This window comes from Spermophilus citellus (genome assembly GCF_964194105.1).
Source record: "Spermophilus citellus genome assembly, chromosome: 4".
Classification (NCBI taxonomy): domain Eukaryota; kingdom Metazoa; phylum Chordata; class Mammalia; order Rodentia; family Sciuridae; genus Spermophilus; species Spermophilus citellus.
The window spans coordinates 173,507,875-173,523,688 of record NC_138185.1 but is presented as its reverse complement, the minus strand read 5'-3'; the positions used below and the strand labels follow the sequence as shown (position 1 = coordinate 173,523,688).

General features: G+C 32.6%; 1 pseudogene across 1 annotated transcript; it reads right to left on the bottom strand.

Annotated features, from left to right (window-relative positions):
• Window positions 1-692: 692 nt before the first annotated feature.
• On the bottom strand, window positions 693-1,262 carry LOC308647912 (large ribosomal subunit protein eL19-like; annotated as a pseudogene). The gene has a single exon. The product of its transcript is annotated as a large ribosomal subunit protein eL19-like (transcript).
• Between the last annotated feature and the right edge of the window lie 14,552 nt (window positions 1,263-15,814).

The window sequence follows — 15,814 nt, the reverse complement described above, 5'->3', positions numbered from 1 at the left end:
AAACTGGGAATGAAACCACTATTTGACCCAGCTATCCCTCTACTAGGTCTACACCCAAAGAACTTAAAAACAGCAAAGCCACATCAATGTTTGTATCGGCACAATTCACAATAGCTAAACTGTGGAACCACCCTAGATTTCCTTCAATGGATGAATGGATAAAATAGATGTGGTATATCTACACAATGGAATATTACTCAGCAATAAAAGAGAATAAAATCATGGCATTTGCAGGTAAATGAATGGAGTTAGAGAAGATAATGCTAAGTGAAGTTATCCAATCCCCAAAAAACAAATGATGAATGTTTTCCTTGATATAAGGAGGCTAATTCATACTGGGATAGGGAGTGGGAACATGGGAGGAATAGACGAACTCTAGATAGGGCAGAGGGGTTGGAGGGGAAGGGAAGGGGCGTGGGATTAGAAATGATGGTGGAATGTGATGTTCAATATTATCCAAAGTACAGGTATGAAGACATGAATTGGTGTGAATATACTATGTATACAACCAGAGATATGAAAAATTGTGCTCGAATTGTGTAATAAGAATTGTAATGCATTCCGCTGTCATATATAAAGAAAAAAAATTAAAAAAAAGAAAAAGAAAAAAAATAAGATAAAGCTTGTTTTTATTTCAAGGACTGATCTATGTAATCACTGAGGCTACTATGTACCAACACAAGAGGGGAGCTTTATTTTTTGGTCTCTTACTCCTGGGACAGAGACTTGATGATCTTCTCCTTCTTGGCCTGGAGATGCTCCTCAGGGTGCTTGCATGCCTTCTTGGTCTTAGACCCCAGAACTCAGGAGCTTCTTGCAGGCCTCATCTGCCTTCATCTGTGGATGTGTTCCAAGAGGATTTGCTATTCTTGAACACATTCCCCTTTACCTTCAGGTAGACGCTGTGGTACATGCATGGGTCTTCTTAGATTCATACAATCTCCTCAGCAGCCTCTGCAGAATTTGCATCCTCCTCATCCACATTAACTTCTAGGACATTGCAGCATTAGCTGTATCCTTTCTCTGACCTGTGCCCCTATGCCTGCCCTTCCCGTGAGCCAAGATATTTTTCCTGCATGGAGCCCGGCAATGGACAGTCACTATCTGAGGATGATCAGTCCATCTTTGATCAGTTTCTGGATCTGCTGATGAGAATTGGCATTGGCGATTTCATTGATCTCATTGGGTTCTAAGTAAACCTTCTTTTGGCCACAGCACAGGACACTGGAGGCCAGCCTCTTCAGAAGTCTGGGCATACTCATGGCTGGGGCTATGGCAGTGAAAGAAAGAACTCCTGCCTCATTATAAACAAAATGTGATGCAAAGCTCTTCTTCCCCAAACTTTTTCACTGCCCAGTCTACACTATTTCTTAGGATAATGATTGTTCATTGCAATTACTCTCCATGTGTGTTGTAGTCATCTACTTGCAAGTATTTCAACAGAGCTTTTGAGACCCCGATTCCCTATTTGAGACAGTAGTCACAAACACAGAATCCTGTAATAAAATAAACTTTTGATAATAATATTAAACACTTAACTTGATAAAATGTGAATAAAGTACTTAGTTACTGGAAAATAAGAGTCTCACAGTTTGAAGTAAAAGATGCCAGATTAAAATAATATGTCATGTATGATTTCATCTCTACAGTAAAAAAATCTGTGCAATTAGAAGTTACAGTAGTATTTACATTGTGGTCTTATGAACTGTGCAATGACTTCACTTGTGAGTGCTACACAAAAATAATTTTCAGGAGCTGAGGCTGTGGCTCAGCAGTAGAGCGCTTGCCTAGCACATGCAAGGCACTGTGTTCTCTCCTCAGCACCATATAAAAATAAAAACAAATAAAAATAAAGATATTGTGTCCAACTACAACTAAGAAAAATATTTTTTTAAAAAATTTTCAAACTTGGTATTCCTTTTCCCATTATATAGGGATCTAACTTATGGTATGATAATTTATTATTTATTTATTTATTTTGAAAATGAAAAATTACATTATCCACAGCTAAATGAGAACATCTTTTAATTAAATTACTGATTTACATCAATTTTGTACTGAGATTAGTCCGTAATGCGAGTTAAATTTTTTCTGGTAAGTTTTAAAACTAGTTTTCTTGTCCTTTATAGTAAATATAGTTGTCTCTTCACTTCAGAATAAATAAGATTACAATGTTAAATTCTTCTGTTAAACTTAGAGAAAGGAACTTTAATGTGACAAAATAACCTAAGAAAAATAAAAATAAATACATGAGGCAAATTTATTACTTGCTTATTTGAAACCATTATATCTAAGTTTATAGTTGTGATCTGAATTATCACAGATTGCATTGCTAGTCATTCTCTAAACAGCTACTTTTGAATGTGTATTTTTATAAAACTTGGAAATCCTCCACTTCACTGCTCCTCAATGCTTTTTTGTCTTCTCAGTTACTTAAACTTCATGTTGAATTAAAGAAGGTATACATCACTAAGTACCTTCTTATACCCTCAGATCTGAACAGGATTAAGTTAGTGTTGTGTTACGCTTTGCTTTGAAGCAGACTCGGGAAGGCTGTGCAGCAAAATGATGTTATTCCTAATGTGTTTTGTTACAACTTATGGCAAATATTCAACTTCTAACTGAAGCAAATATCTACATTTTTTCTCTCAGCTCGTCATTTTGATTTTCTTCAACAAATTATTCCCTTTAATATTCTTATCATAGATCAAGGTGGATTTTTTTAAACAGGTACTATTGAAATAGTAAACAACAACAACAACAAAACACTACCTTTTCAACTTTGAGGAGTTTATTTAAATGCATGACTAATAGGGAGGTAGCTGTGAAACAAAAAAAAAATATAAATCACCTGACTAATCTATATTTTAAAATAAAGACCAATTAAGTTTTGTGTATGTGTAAGTTCTCACCATAAAAACAACTACAGAGATAGTAATCACTATGACCTTAGCCCCACTTCATCTCAAAATTGATAGAAATTTCTAAGTGTACTTATTCATAGTATCTTTGATTTTCTTATGGTCTCAAAAAAGCCAGGACACAATCAAATAGCTAATGTCTCTGTCAAATACTTAGGATAGTAGTAATTGATGAGAAATTCTGCCCTCAAATATCTTTCTAGGTATAAAGGTCTACCCACACCCTCAATAAAGAACTAGTGTGACTTTTGCCAGCAAATGGATAGATTTGGAGACTATCATGCTAAGTGAAATAAGTCAATCTTAAAAAAAAATGTCAAAGAGTCTCTCTAATATATGGATGCTTACACACAACATGGAGTTTCAGAGGGGAAGAATAGCAGTTCAGTGGATTAGACAAAGAAGAATGAGGGGAAAGGAGGCAGGGATGAGAATAGGAAAGACAGTACAATGAATTGTACATACTTTCCTATGTTAATATACGAATATAACACCAGTGAAACTCCACATCATGTACAACCAAAAGAATGGTTTCCTGATTAAAATGCTATATTCCATATATCTATGACATATCAAAATACATTCTATTGCCATGTATATAAAAAAACAACAAAAAAGCACTAGTATGTAAAATGATGTAGGATTTTGAAATCCTACTATTTTAGTGCAGTAAAGTTTCACACCATTTGTATAAAAGTATGTGGAGTGGAGCAGAGCTGTGAGAGAAGGAAGAAGGTGAACACCTATAGACTACTAAAAGCTTTCTGATGTGCTACGCTAAGAAAGTAGACCACTTACTAAAGGAAATGGGACATTTCCATTGGATGTAATATTTCTATCAGATAAACAAATTGATCCAATCACTGTTGCTGAGGGATGATTCATGGAGTTATAAAGAATAGAAATCAGTCCCCTGCTGATTTCTATCTGCTCACTGGAAGAGTGCTGGAAACTATTCATGTCCTTCTCACTTACATTGCTAGGAAATGGCAACATAATATGATTTGTAGACTAGAATCCTTATAACATTCCTGAACATATTTGAGCTTGCAAGTAATTATTTATCTTTTTAATATATCTAAATATAATCAAAGCACCCAAGTCTATAGATTTGTTTAAACGAAAAGCATATCCAAAAGACATTCCCAATATGTGATTACATTACTGTCCTCTGCACATTCTCTGCCATTGTTATAACATTCCAAGGTTAATCCTCTTTTACATAAAATCCAATGGTTAGCCGAACTAATGCTCTTCCCCAGATAAACTTGGATAAAAGGCCTGTAAATTTTCCAACTACAATGAAGTGGTTGGCTCTGCTGTACCTTACCAAGGATAAACTGCATCAGTCCAGCCCTGTGGTGTTTGTAAATTAGCAGTGATAGAAACACAACTTCCAAATTCCAAGGAAAAGCAGCAGAATTTTATTAAGCCCTGTATATTACATTATCACTAAAAATCATCATTAAATGTGGCACAGTAGGAAACAAAATACAGATAGCCCAATATAATATATCATAATTAACTCTATGATTTTAGAAGATAATGACATTTTAAACTTCTATCTACTTGCCAAAGTCATTTTAGCAATGAAGGCCCAGTCATAAGAATCAGGCTGTTACCAAAACATGATTTCTTTTTTATTTGGTGTCAAAAGTAGGTTTTTATGTAACTCTTTCTTGGCTATTCAGTAATTTGGACCTTGTTTTAATCCACATATTACTGTGTTAAAGTTTCATGTGCTCCTATTAAATAGTTGCACATAAAATGTTCTAAAATGGACACTTCCAAGTAATTTTATCTGATATAAGCTCTGGAGTTTCTAAGTGATGATATCTAATTACAACTACTGTACAATAATGGTAATAATCAGAACATGGACAGTGCTATGAAGGTTTTATTATTGCTATTATGAATATTATTATATTAGTATAATATAATAATATAAAATTTACCATTAAGTATATAGCTTAGTGGCATTGTGTATGTCAGATTTTGTATAATCATCACCACTATCTCTAGAACTCTTTCATTGGTGCAAATTAAAACTCAGTATTCGTTACCATAAAAATTAATAGAAAAATATTTTCTTGAGTCTCTTTTTTTCATTCTTTTGATTATATATCACTAAGTAAAATTTCTAAGTAAAATGATGATTCTATGTTCCAAGATTTCAAAAGCACTATCACATTTTATTGCTTTCTACAGTTGCTGTACTTTTCTTATTATTAGTGGCAAATACGTGGGTCCAATTTTTCCACATCCTAATCAACAATTGTTATTTCTGTTGCTATTTTTTAAGTTTTCTGTTTGTTTGTTTGTTTTAAATCATAGTAGTCATGCTAATGGGTGTGAAGTAGTATCTCATTTTGTTTGCTTTAGCTTTCATATTTTCAAATTTATTTCCCTAAAGTGAAGACAGTACTATGAGTATCCAATAGTTCCATAAAAGGGCCTTTTAAACCCTAATGGTTCCAAATGCTAATTGCTTATGAGATATCAAAAACCTCATCTTGGTATCTGAAGATATCATTATGAACATAGAATTTGTCTGCAACAGAGCCCTCAGGGGCAAGGACAAATATTTGCATGAGTTTCCACAAAGCCTGGTTGTTGTTTGGTAACAGCCCTATCATCTGGACCACCACACCATCATTAAGAGTAGCATGAGCATCAATGTGGCAAATCTTGGTATGGCAGTTGGTAAAGTTTTGTGACAGAATTTCTTTCTGTACATAGACTGTATCTGCTGGCTTTTCATTTGAATCCAATCCCCCATGGACGTAGCAAGAGTTCTTTCCATAAAATCTATGTAGCATATCTGGGGCCTGGTTCAGCAGTGTGTAATCTGTCTCACAAACTCCTATTCAATCAGCAGGGAACTAGTCTTCTCCATGACCGTTGCTTTGGTCAATTCAACCTGTGCAGCTGAGTGGGAGAGAAACCAGCTTTGCCCCACAACACAGTAGGTAGCAGGAATCCCTCATGCAAGTGCATCTGCCTTAATATCTCTTTAATACACTTATCCCTGATGTGTAAGCACAGTTTGCTGGGGTAAGCAAAGTACAGTACAGGAGGAAATATCCAGAAACACATTCAGATATGAAAAATAGCTCTCCATGACCCAAAGAGACAGCAAAAACATAGTACAGACTACTTCAAAGAGTATCTTCCCTACAAAATATAATATGCTACATTGCATAATACATCTGTGTTGCTGCCAAGATAGAGACTTTAAAGAAAAATAATAATATTGAAAATAATATTGTCTAAAAATAAACATAGATTTTTAAGACAGCTATTCCACATTCTTAATGGAAAACTCTAGACTGAAAATGAAGAATATTACAGAATGCACATAAGAAGACATAGATATTAATGAAAAAGATTTAGAAAAATGGTATTTACAGTACATATTTTTACTGATTATTTGGTAAGATATTTCTCCTGACTTTAGAACCCTTAGATAATCCCCTTTAAATATTTTTGTTCCTAGATCTCTTGGTATAAATTCAGAATAAACACTTTTCATTTTGGTACATCTGATTTATAATTTTAAATTTAAAAATGTTGCCAGAGAAAATTGTTTGCATTCAAATATTTTCAATGTTGAACTGCAGTTTTTGAAAAGTGATCTATTTAAATATCATAAATACTGTCCTTTCAAGATCAATTAAAATTTAAAGTTTGTTTATATTGAAACATATATATTGATATGTGTATGCATATGTGTGTGTATATAGATACATATACCTCCATATAAATATCATATGAATTTTATATATAACATACATATATACATAAGTATATATATATACATAAGGTATATATATATATATGTATATATATATATATACATAAGGTATATATATACATAAGGTATATATATAATATATATAATCTTATATATATATATATAAGATTATTGTATAATCTTCATATATACAATGAAGTATATATGCTCTCCTATCAAAGAGTCTATTGAGACACCTAAAACCTTTTTTTTCCTCAGTAAACACGTTTTTAAGTGAAGAAATATTTTTCAAGAGAAATTGGTAAAATTGACGAACAAATTATTTCTTATTAATAACTTTTACAGACTGCCAATTTAACCATATATGAATATAATTTATACAACATATTGGTCTATAGACATTTCATAACCACAGACTTTGCCAGAAGGAAAAATAACTTGTAAGATCCTAGAAAAAATTTTACAAGCGTCACCACCCAGTAAATCAGTGTAGGGAGAATAAAAAGAATGTTACTCTTACTCATTATTCAGGATTTCCATTGTCAGCTAATATGAAATAATAGAGAAAGAGTTACCATCATGCCTAAAATAACTGAAAATCCAGATAAAATCACACTAGTGTTCAAGATATTGAATAGCAAGTAATAAAGTACCCATGAAGGACTGGACACAGACAGGTGGCAGTGAGGGTTGAGCAGATTGGGGGGGATCCAGGCAGAGCAGGCAGCCTTCCAGAATTATAGAAGTACATGTATGAAGACTTGAATTGGGTCTCAACATACCTTATATACAAACAGAGATATGAAAAATTGTGGTGTATATGTGTATTAAGAATTGTAATGCAAAAAAAGGAAAAAGCATATATAATGGCATAAGTTGATGCGAACATACTTTATATACAGAGATACGAAAAATTCTGCTGTATATGTGTAATAAGGATTGTAAGGCATTCCACTGTTGTCGTGTATTTGAGAAAAAAATAATAAAATCAATAAAAAATTAAAATAAAAAATAAAATAAATCAGTTACAGAGATTAATGCCAACTAATAATAACAGAGAATGATCACAATAACACCCTAATAAAATTGCCAGCATCCCTGTTTAAAAAAAAAAGAAAAGAAAAAGAAGAAGAATTGGAGCTGGGATTTCAGGATATGAAGGCAGTTAAAACCTTCTCTGTCGGTGTTTCAGAGAGAAGAGGGTCTCAGAGAGAGAGAAAGTGAAAAATCAGCAGAGCATCCTCCTCAGTATTCAACAGATCTCTCACCAACACATGCACTTTTAGAGGGAGAGAATCATCCAAAAAGATGAAAAGTCATGGTATCGAACATTCACACAAGACTGAAAATAAAGGCCTTTTCCCAGTGGACTGGAAAATGATAACTAACAACGACAACAAAAATGAGGTGAAGAGAGCTGGGAAAGAGGTAGAATAAAAGTGGAAGGACCTATGGAGTCAGCAGCAGACTTTCAAAGAAAAAAGGCAAATCTTCCAAGAAGGGAAACACCTGGAGATCCCAACATAAAATCCCACAACTTTCATGCCTAGGCAGCAACCAACTTACCTTTTCTTCATGAGGAATTCTTCCTTCCCATATCTAAGTTATACATTGTTTTATCTCATGAATGTATGCTTGCTTTTAAACCTGGTTGGTTTGATATTGCTATTGCTACCTTAGCTTTAGGTAGCCTCGTATCTATATGGCAATATCTTCACATGCTTTTTCTATCCCCTTGGTTTTACCCTTTCTGGAAAACATTTTTTTTTTAATTTTCTTCAACAGTGTTTAGCTGGATTTCCTTGCATTAATATAATATTGTGCCTTAACTGGTAAGTGCATATGTGAGTTAGCAGAATCTCATGAGTTAATATTTACATTCTTTTCTGAGTCTCCCTTGAACTCTAAATTTAAAGTGCATTTTCTACCAATTTGTCCCTCCCCAGTATTTACCTGATACCCTCAGCCCAATAAGTATTGTTAAAAAAATACTACAAGGATTGCAGTCATTACTGCCCTCCATGCAATTCATAAAGCTCTTCGGCAGTGATTTAAGGAAGAAAAACAGAACCAGAAATTCTAGCATTGCTGGGTGCAGTGACACATGCCTATAATTCCAGTCGTTCTGGAGGCTGAGGCAGGGGATTTATGAGTTCAAAGCCAGCTTTAGCAAAAGTGAGGTGCTAAGGAACTCAGTGAAAACCTGCCTATAAATAAAGTACAATATTGGGCTGGGGATGTGGCTCAGTGGTCTAGTGCCCCAGAGTTCAATACCTTGTTCCCCAAATAATAATAAAAAATACATTCTAGCATCTTGTTTGACAATATGGAAATAGATTCAAAGTATACTTTTTTTAACTTCTGACAAATTCAGAATCTTAATTTTACCTTGAAGAATTTTATATACATAAATGAAAAATATTTACTTAGTTTCCTAATTTTGAGAAAATCTGAACAGTCATTTTGTACAGTTTGTTGTGGAAAAACAACAATGGGGGTTCAAAATCAGTTAATAATCCAAGTTGGTTCATTAAATCTTGTGTATTGGAAATCTATGATACATTTGTTTACTTAAACATATTCTATCATGTTTAAGTAAACAAATGAATTTATTTCATAAATATTTTAGCAAATGTAACTTTTTCTATTCAGATATCTTAGTTCTAAACATAAAAATAAATCAATGATTTAGAGTTCTTAAAACTAGACTCTAAATGTTATGAGCAAGTGCCCCCACTGATAGCAATCAAATTTTGAAGGAATCTTAAATTTATAATAGAAAAATTTAGGAAAATAAATAATATACTTACATTGCAAAGAACTTCAATATTCACCAAGAACTCAGCAGATACAACTTTAAGTGAGTATCTTGGAGGAATACCACTTTCAAGATACCTACATTGTTTAAAGTTTCCTAGCTTAGCAACAAAATCCTGTGTTGGGCTATCTTTTGCTATCATTTAACCATGGCTGAGCTAATTCATAGTGAGCTTCAAAATTCAATAAAACTTTTTGCTAAAATTCAGCTAACCATAAATTGCACTAAAACCAAAAATTGTCTCTAAGACTCTACTACTTTCTTGGGTAGATTCCATATTCAATTTTTAGATATTTGTCAATTTGCAGAAAATCAGTTGAATGATAATGAAAACAAACCTTAAAGCAATGGAGAAAATTTATTTATAAATATTGGTACTTAGCAGCTCATTTCAGAACTTCTTTCATCTTTAATATGAAAGAAGTTTGCACTTCAGTAACGCAACAATGAAACTAATTTTAGAGAATAGATACAACAATACAATACTCATATTTTTACTATAATATTAAAGTTAATTACTATACCAAGCTATCATTTTTAATAAGCAATTTTAGCTACCAATCCTTCTTATTTCATTTTTGGGCTCTACATCTAACTTCCTTCCTGCTAAAGACTATTTTTTTCCATTACACTGTCAGGAGAGTTTGGTGTGGCTAAACTTGTAATACTTTAGTATTTGACTCTTTGCTATATTTATCCTTTATTCTTCAGACTATATATATTTAGGTTGTTCTAGGTTTTTCCCCACTCCACAGCAATTTGGGGGTGCTATTTTACCATTATATCTTCCACATACGTGAATAATATGAAATATGCTATCAATGTAATGCTTGGTTTTTGCAGATAATTTATAATTTATTTTTAATAATTATTCTTTCTTTTTGTAATTTTAGAGTTTTAAAATATACCTACATATGGGAATATGTGTGTCTGTGTGTGTGTAAGAAAGAGGTGAGTATGTATCTCCTAATGAACAATTAAAATGTGCATTTCTAAAAAATTTTCTGCTATTATATCACTGAATAATTATTCCCTAAATTCTATTTTTAAATTCCTAACACGTTTTAAGCTTATTTAGTTGATTTTAATTTTTGTCTTCACAAAAAGTTTTACCTATGAAGCATGGCATCAACATTGTGTTCGAAGTTAAATGAATGTGTTATGTAAAAACAATATGAAGGATGACAACTAAAGTAAGCACAGAATGTGACACAAACAAGCAATAACATTTTCAATGTAAAGAAGGAAACACATACACATATACACACAGAAAGGTGATGGCTCAAGAATTAAGATGGAAATCAATTCAAACGTAGGATAATTGGGAAATATGTTGGGGTTTAGAAGAATGGCCGTATTGCTACTCGACAAGAGCAGTTCAACATTCCTTATACACAAACAGAGATATGATAAATGGTGGCATAAAGGTGTATTAAGAATTTATGCAAAAACATAAGAGAGCTCATGTATAATGGCATAATTTGGCATGAATATACTTTATATACAGAGTTACAAAAAATTGTGCTGTGAATAATTATTAATGTAATGCATTCCACTATTGTCATGTATGTAAGAAAGAAAAAAAAAAGAAAAAAGCTTAATATATCTACATAATATTGCTAAACAGATTTACACTCATATCTATATAACATTCTTATATAGCATGTTTCATATGTGTAAAATGTATAACACTTAATAATAGAAATTGTTTGCTTAATAACATGTTATTTAAATTTTTCATTTTTTGTTATCTACAATCTTTTTTAAGAATAAAAGTGTATAAACTGCTTTCTTGTAACCAGAAAAATTTGCCACAGATTATTCCTAAATTGGCCCTAATTTCCTATAAATTGTTGATATCAAAATTCAAGTTGAGGCTCTCATTAACAAAATATTATGATGCAAATAAAAACACCCATTTTTTCTCTGAAAAAAAAGGACAGGTTTATAAACAACTGGCAGTGAATTAAGGAGGCAGCAGGCAGTATAAAATAAGGAACTCAGGTGGAGGATATGAATAATATCATCCTATCATACATGGTTAAAATCAGGAGGAATTTAGAATTATGGTTATTGAGATATTTTATTTTTATTATTATGGGCATATAAGATTTCCTTGAATGCATGCAAATACTAACAGACGAAATATATAAAAAGATAGAGTTCAAAGTCCCAAGAAAGAGATGAGAGAATAAGATGATTACAGTGTAGGGTAGTACCACAAGGATACAGCCTCTAAGATAAAATTTAACAAGAAGGATAGTTTTCATGGGTATTCAAACGATAGATACCTGTGGAAGAAAAGGAATTAACCAGAGGGTGATATCAGCTATGATACAGACCAAGTTGGAACCTAGACAACTTCATAATGAGCTCAAATCAGGAGGAGATGGCCAAGTCATTGCATTTATAATCATATCAGTCATTGATATAAGCTGGTCAAGAAAGAGCTGTGCTTTTGGGTGCAATATATCTTTAGAAATGGAGCGATGAGGCAGTCATTGAAGGTACTGCCAAAAACTGTCCCAGTATCTGAGGTCTATAAAGGTGAGGATGGTTGTGGTCCTAAGATTAGATAAAAATAATAAATTTGACAGGTAAAGGGAAAAAATTGATAAGATCAAACCAGCTTCTGGATGGCAGGGAAAGAGTTAATTAGTATTTTTTTTTCTCTCTGTATGTAGGAGACCCACATTGGAGGCAAGTCCCCAATGACTAAAGAGATGGTTAGGAAATAATAACTTCGAAAGAGATGATAATTCAGAGCCCAAAACAGTTGTAAGAAGTCTAGCATTAAGTAGAGTGGAAATCAACTTAGCTATGGTAATTAAGCAACAGAAACTGAGAGTGAACTAACTGTACAAGACAATCCTAGGAAGGCCACAGAGGGACTCAGAGGAACCTGACCACTAAAGAGGAAATGGGGAAAAGGGAGAATACATCCTTTAAGAATGCCCTCTGTGCTAAGGACTATCTAAAGCATTTTACAAAAAGCTACACAGCACAGCAGTTATGAGTAAGAGCATTGGAGCCAGAGAGCCAGGGCTAACCATTCTGTACCACCCCATGCAGCCTAGTGACCTCACACATGTTACTGAGCCTTTCCTTCTACCAATTTTGTCTTCTGGAAATATAGTGAAAATGATACTAATAAATTTATTTGGATTGTTGTAGAATTTCATCAATGTTTATCTGTAGGCATTGTCACTGAATAAGTGATGGATTATTATTATTTTTTAAATATCTAATTTTTTTTAGTCGTAGTTGGACATGATACCTTTATTTTATTTACTTATTTTTATGTGGTGCTGATGATCAAACCCAGGACTTCACAAGTGCTAGGTGAGCGATCTGCTGCTGAGCCACAGCCCCTGGCCCCCAAGTGATGGATTATGATATAAAAATAAATAAGTAAAATAAAAGGTATTGTGTCCAATTACAACTAAAAAATAAATATAAACAAAAAGTTACATAGGAAGAAACAAAAAATCTTAAACATCATTGTAGGATGAGGCACAGAAATCAGGTGAAATAAATGTCACTGGAGATGTACTTCAGTGTTTGAGCACATGTTCACTATGTGTGAGGCCCTGGGTTCAATTCCAAGTAGAAAGGAAGAAAGGGAGGAAGGAAGGAGGGAAGTAAGAAAGGAAGGAAAGGTGAACTGGCAGACCTACTTACTGGCAATAACACCAAATATAAAATTAGAGATTAAATTATTAAAAATCTTTAATGCTGATTTGTTGTACATTTAAACAAGACTTTCTTACATTAAACTTCTAACTGGCAAGATGAATTGCACATGTGATAAAAGCTTGATATATATTAACACATATATGTATAGATAGATAGATAGATAGATTTTTGTTATTATTTTTAATTGACTAATTTTAATGATCCAGAGCCAGAAAACTAGTTCATTGCATATTCCAGGAGCAAAAGAGGTAAGACTCACATTCACCAAACATTTATATATGCTCCTTATGAAAAGTGCTAAATGCACTTTATTTCACTTAATTCTCACATCATGTCACAAATATGACACAAAATACTTTTTATTTTTTATTATTACAAATAGTTATTCTAATTAATTACCAAAATAATTATCTTTTAAAATATAGGAGATTTATTAAGTCATGGGAGTTTTCAAGCTAATAATTGGTAACAAATATTGTACTTCTGCAGAAATCAGTCATTAGGCGTGAGCCAACCTGGACTTGGAAAGGGTTATAATCTGGTTAAGTGCATTAGCCTACATGTGTTCCTCATAACTATATCTATCCTCAACCTTCATACAAAAGGCCTGACTCTCAAATCTCTAAGATACAGTAAGAAATATACCTGAATCTCAATGCATGATATGTCTGTGCATGTACATGTGTTCATTTATATGTAATATAGTTGGCTATCTTTTCATAATGTTTTACTATAACTAAAGTGTCCTTGATGTGGTTATAGAGTTTCAATACTGCTATGAACCTTAACCAGTCAAGTCATTTAAATTCTGCAGGATTCATAACAGAGATTGCAATTAGCAGCATATTTTGGCTAAGAGCAATGATAATGCCATAGTCACAAACATGAGAATGTGGGTGGCTTGATTGGAGCCATTCATTGCCTGGTTTCATCCACACCCCACAGAGCAATTTAGCTCTTTAAATATCCATCCCCTACTGCCAAAAGCAACCGTGTGCCATGCAAAGTAAATTAGTATATGTCATTTGCTTATATCAACAATTCCTTAATTTGCCTCATCACAAGAAATTTTAATAAATCTTAATTGAGATCTTCATATTAAGAAAGGATTTGATCTACCTTAAGATGAGAATATTCCCAAAGAATTTTTTTATAAATGGCATATGTGACAGCAACTTAAAGTAGAAGTGCTAATTGAATTTTTTATAAAAGCTGCTTTTTAATCCTTTTTTTAGGAAAGAAAAAAACCTTCCAACAGGATTTAATTTATAAGGCTTTCCTGTGGAAGTCAGTCAGTGAATAACTTATTTCCCCAGACTACTCATGGAAGAATCAAAACGTTACTATAATTTGTAAAGAATTGGAATCTGCCCATGCTTTGGGGGTATAGCACCCACCTCACAGAATGATTTTTGAGAGCAGAAAATATTTAAACAATGTCAACTACATAATACATGTTCCTTTAATAGTTCTTTTAATTATTATGCCAATTACAATAATAATTATTAATAACATTGTGCTTGAGATCTATTATTTTTAAAAAAGAAAATATACATATTATCACATGATAAATTCAAATTCAAATCCTGAATTCAAATGCTTAGCCTTAAGAATTTGGCTATAAATTTATTATCTACTACTCAAATATGAAGACTCAGTTAAAACTTTAAATTTTTTGTCCCATTTTAACTCTCATTTTTCTCATATCATGAAATCAACTGACACCATCACTCTTATATGTAGATGACCCTGACAGCAACAAACATTGGTTGATGCTTACATAATTCATGATGCATTAGCTTAAATTGCATTAGAGACACAGTATCATAAATAATTTAATCTTACTTTACTAAGTAGATTTCAAAAGGAGATAACTATATTAAAATGATGTATTTAGTAGCACTCTGATAAGATCCAATATGTAGCATCTCTATACACATGGATTGAAAAAAAAATTAAAATACAAAAGAATGGGAGAAGAAAAGCAACAAATTCAAAATCACTCATATTAAAGCCCACTTTATATGAAGTAACAGTTCTAACACTGAACTCCAGAAGTAAACTCACTTTCACTCAGTTACAGGCATCATGAATTAGGGCAGGACTCCCACTACTGGAAAGAAAAAAATTTGCAAAGACGAAGAGACAGTTGTAGAGTGAACCAAGTTACTGTTATTATTTTTAAAATTAATTATAATAATATAACACCATATAGCTGTAGTATATTAATATTTTAATATATATTTATTAACATCAATATAATAATGTATAATAAGTATATTTTTAAAAAAGAAAATAGACACATATCATTAAATTTTTTTTTGTAGTTGTAAATGGACAGAATGCTTTTATTTGTTTATTTTTATGTCGTGCTGTGGATCGATCCAAGTGCCTCCCACATGCTAGGCAAGCTCTTTGCTACTAAACTACAGCCCAAAACCACAAGTATCTTTGGATAAAACAGGGAAGAACAGGAGGTCCTCAAAGTGGAGGATTAGTATGAGGCAGCATTTCTCTTAGCTTCATTACCCAGAACTCAAACTGCGGTAATAATATCTATCTGAGGTCTACAGTGAAAATTCCTGATTCTGGAGGAATCTGCTCTAGCTGAACCAGAGACTGTTT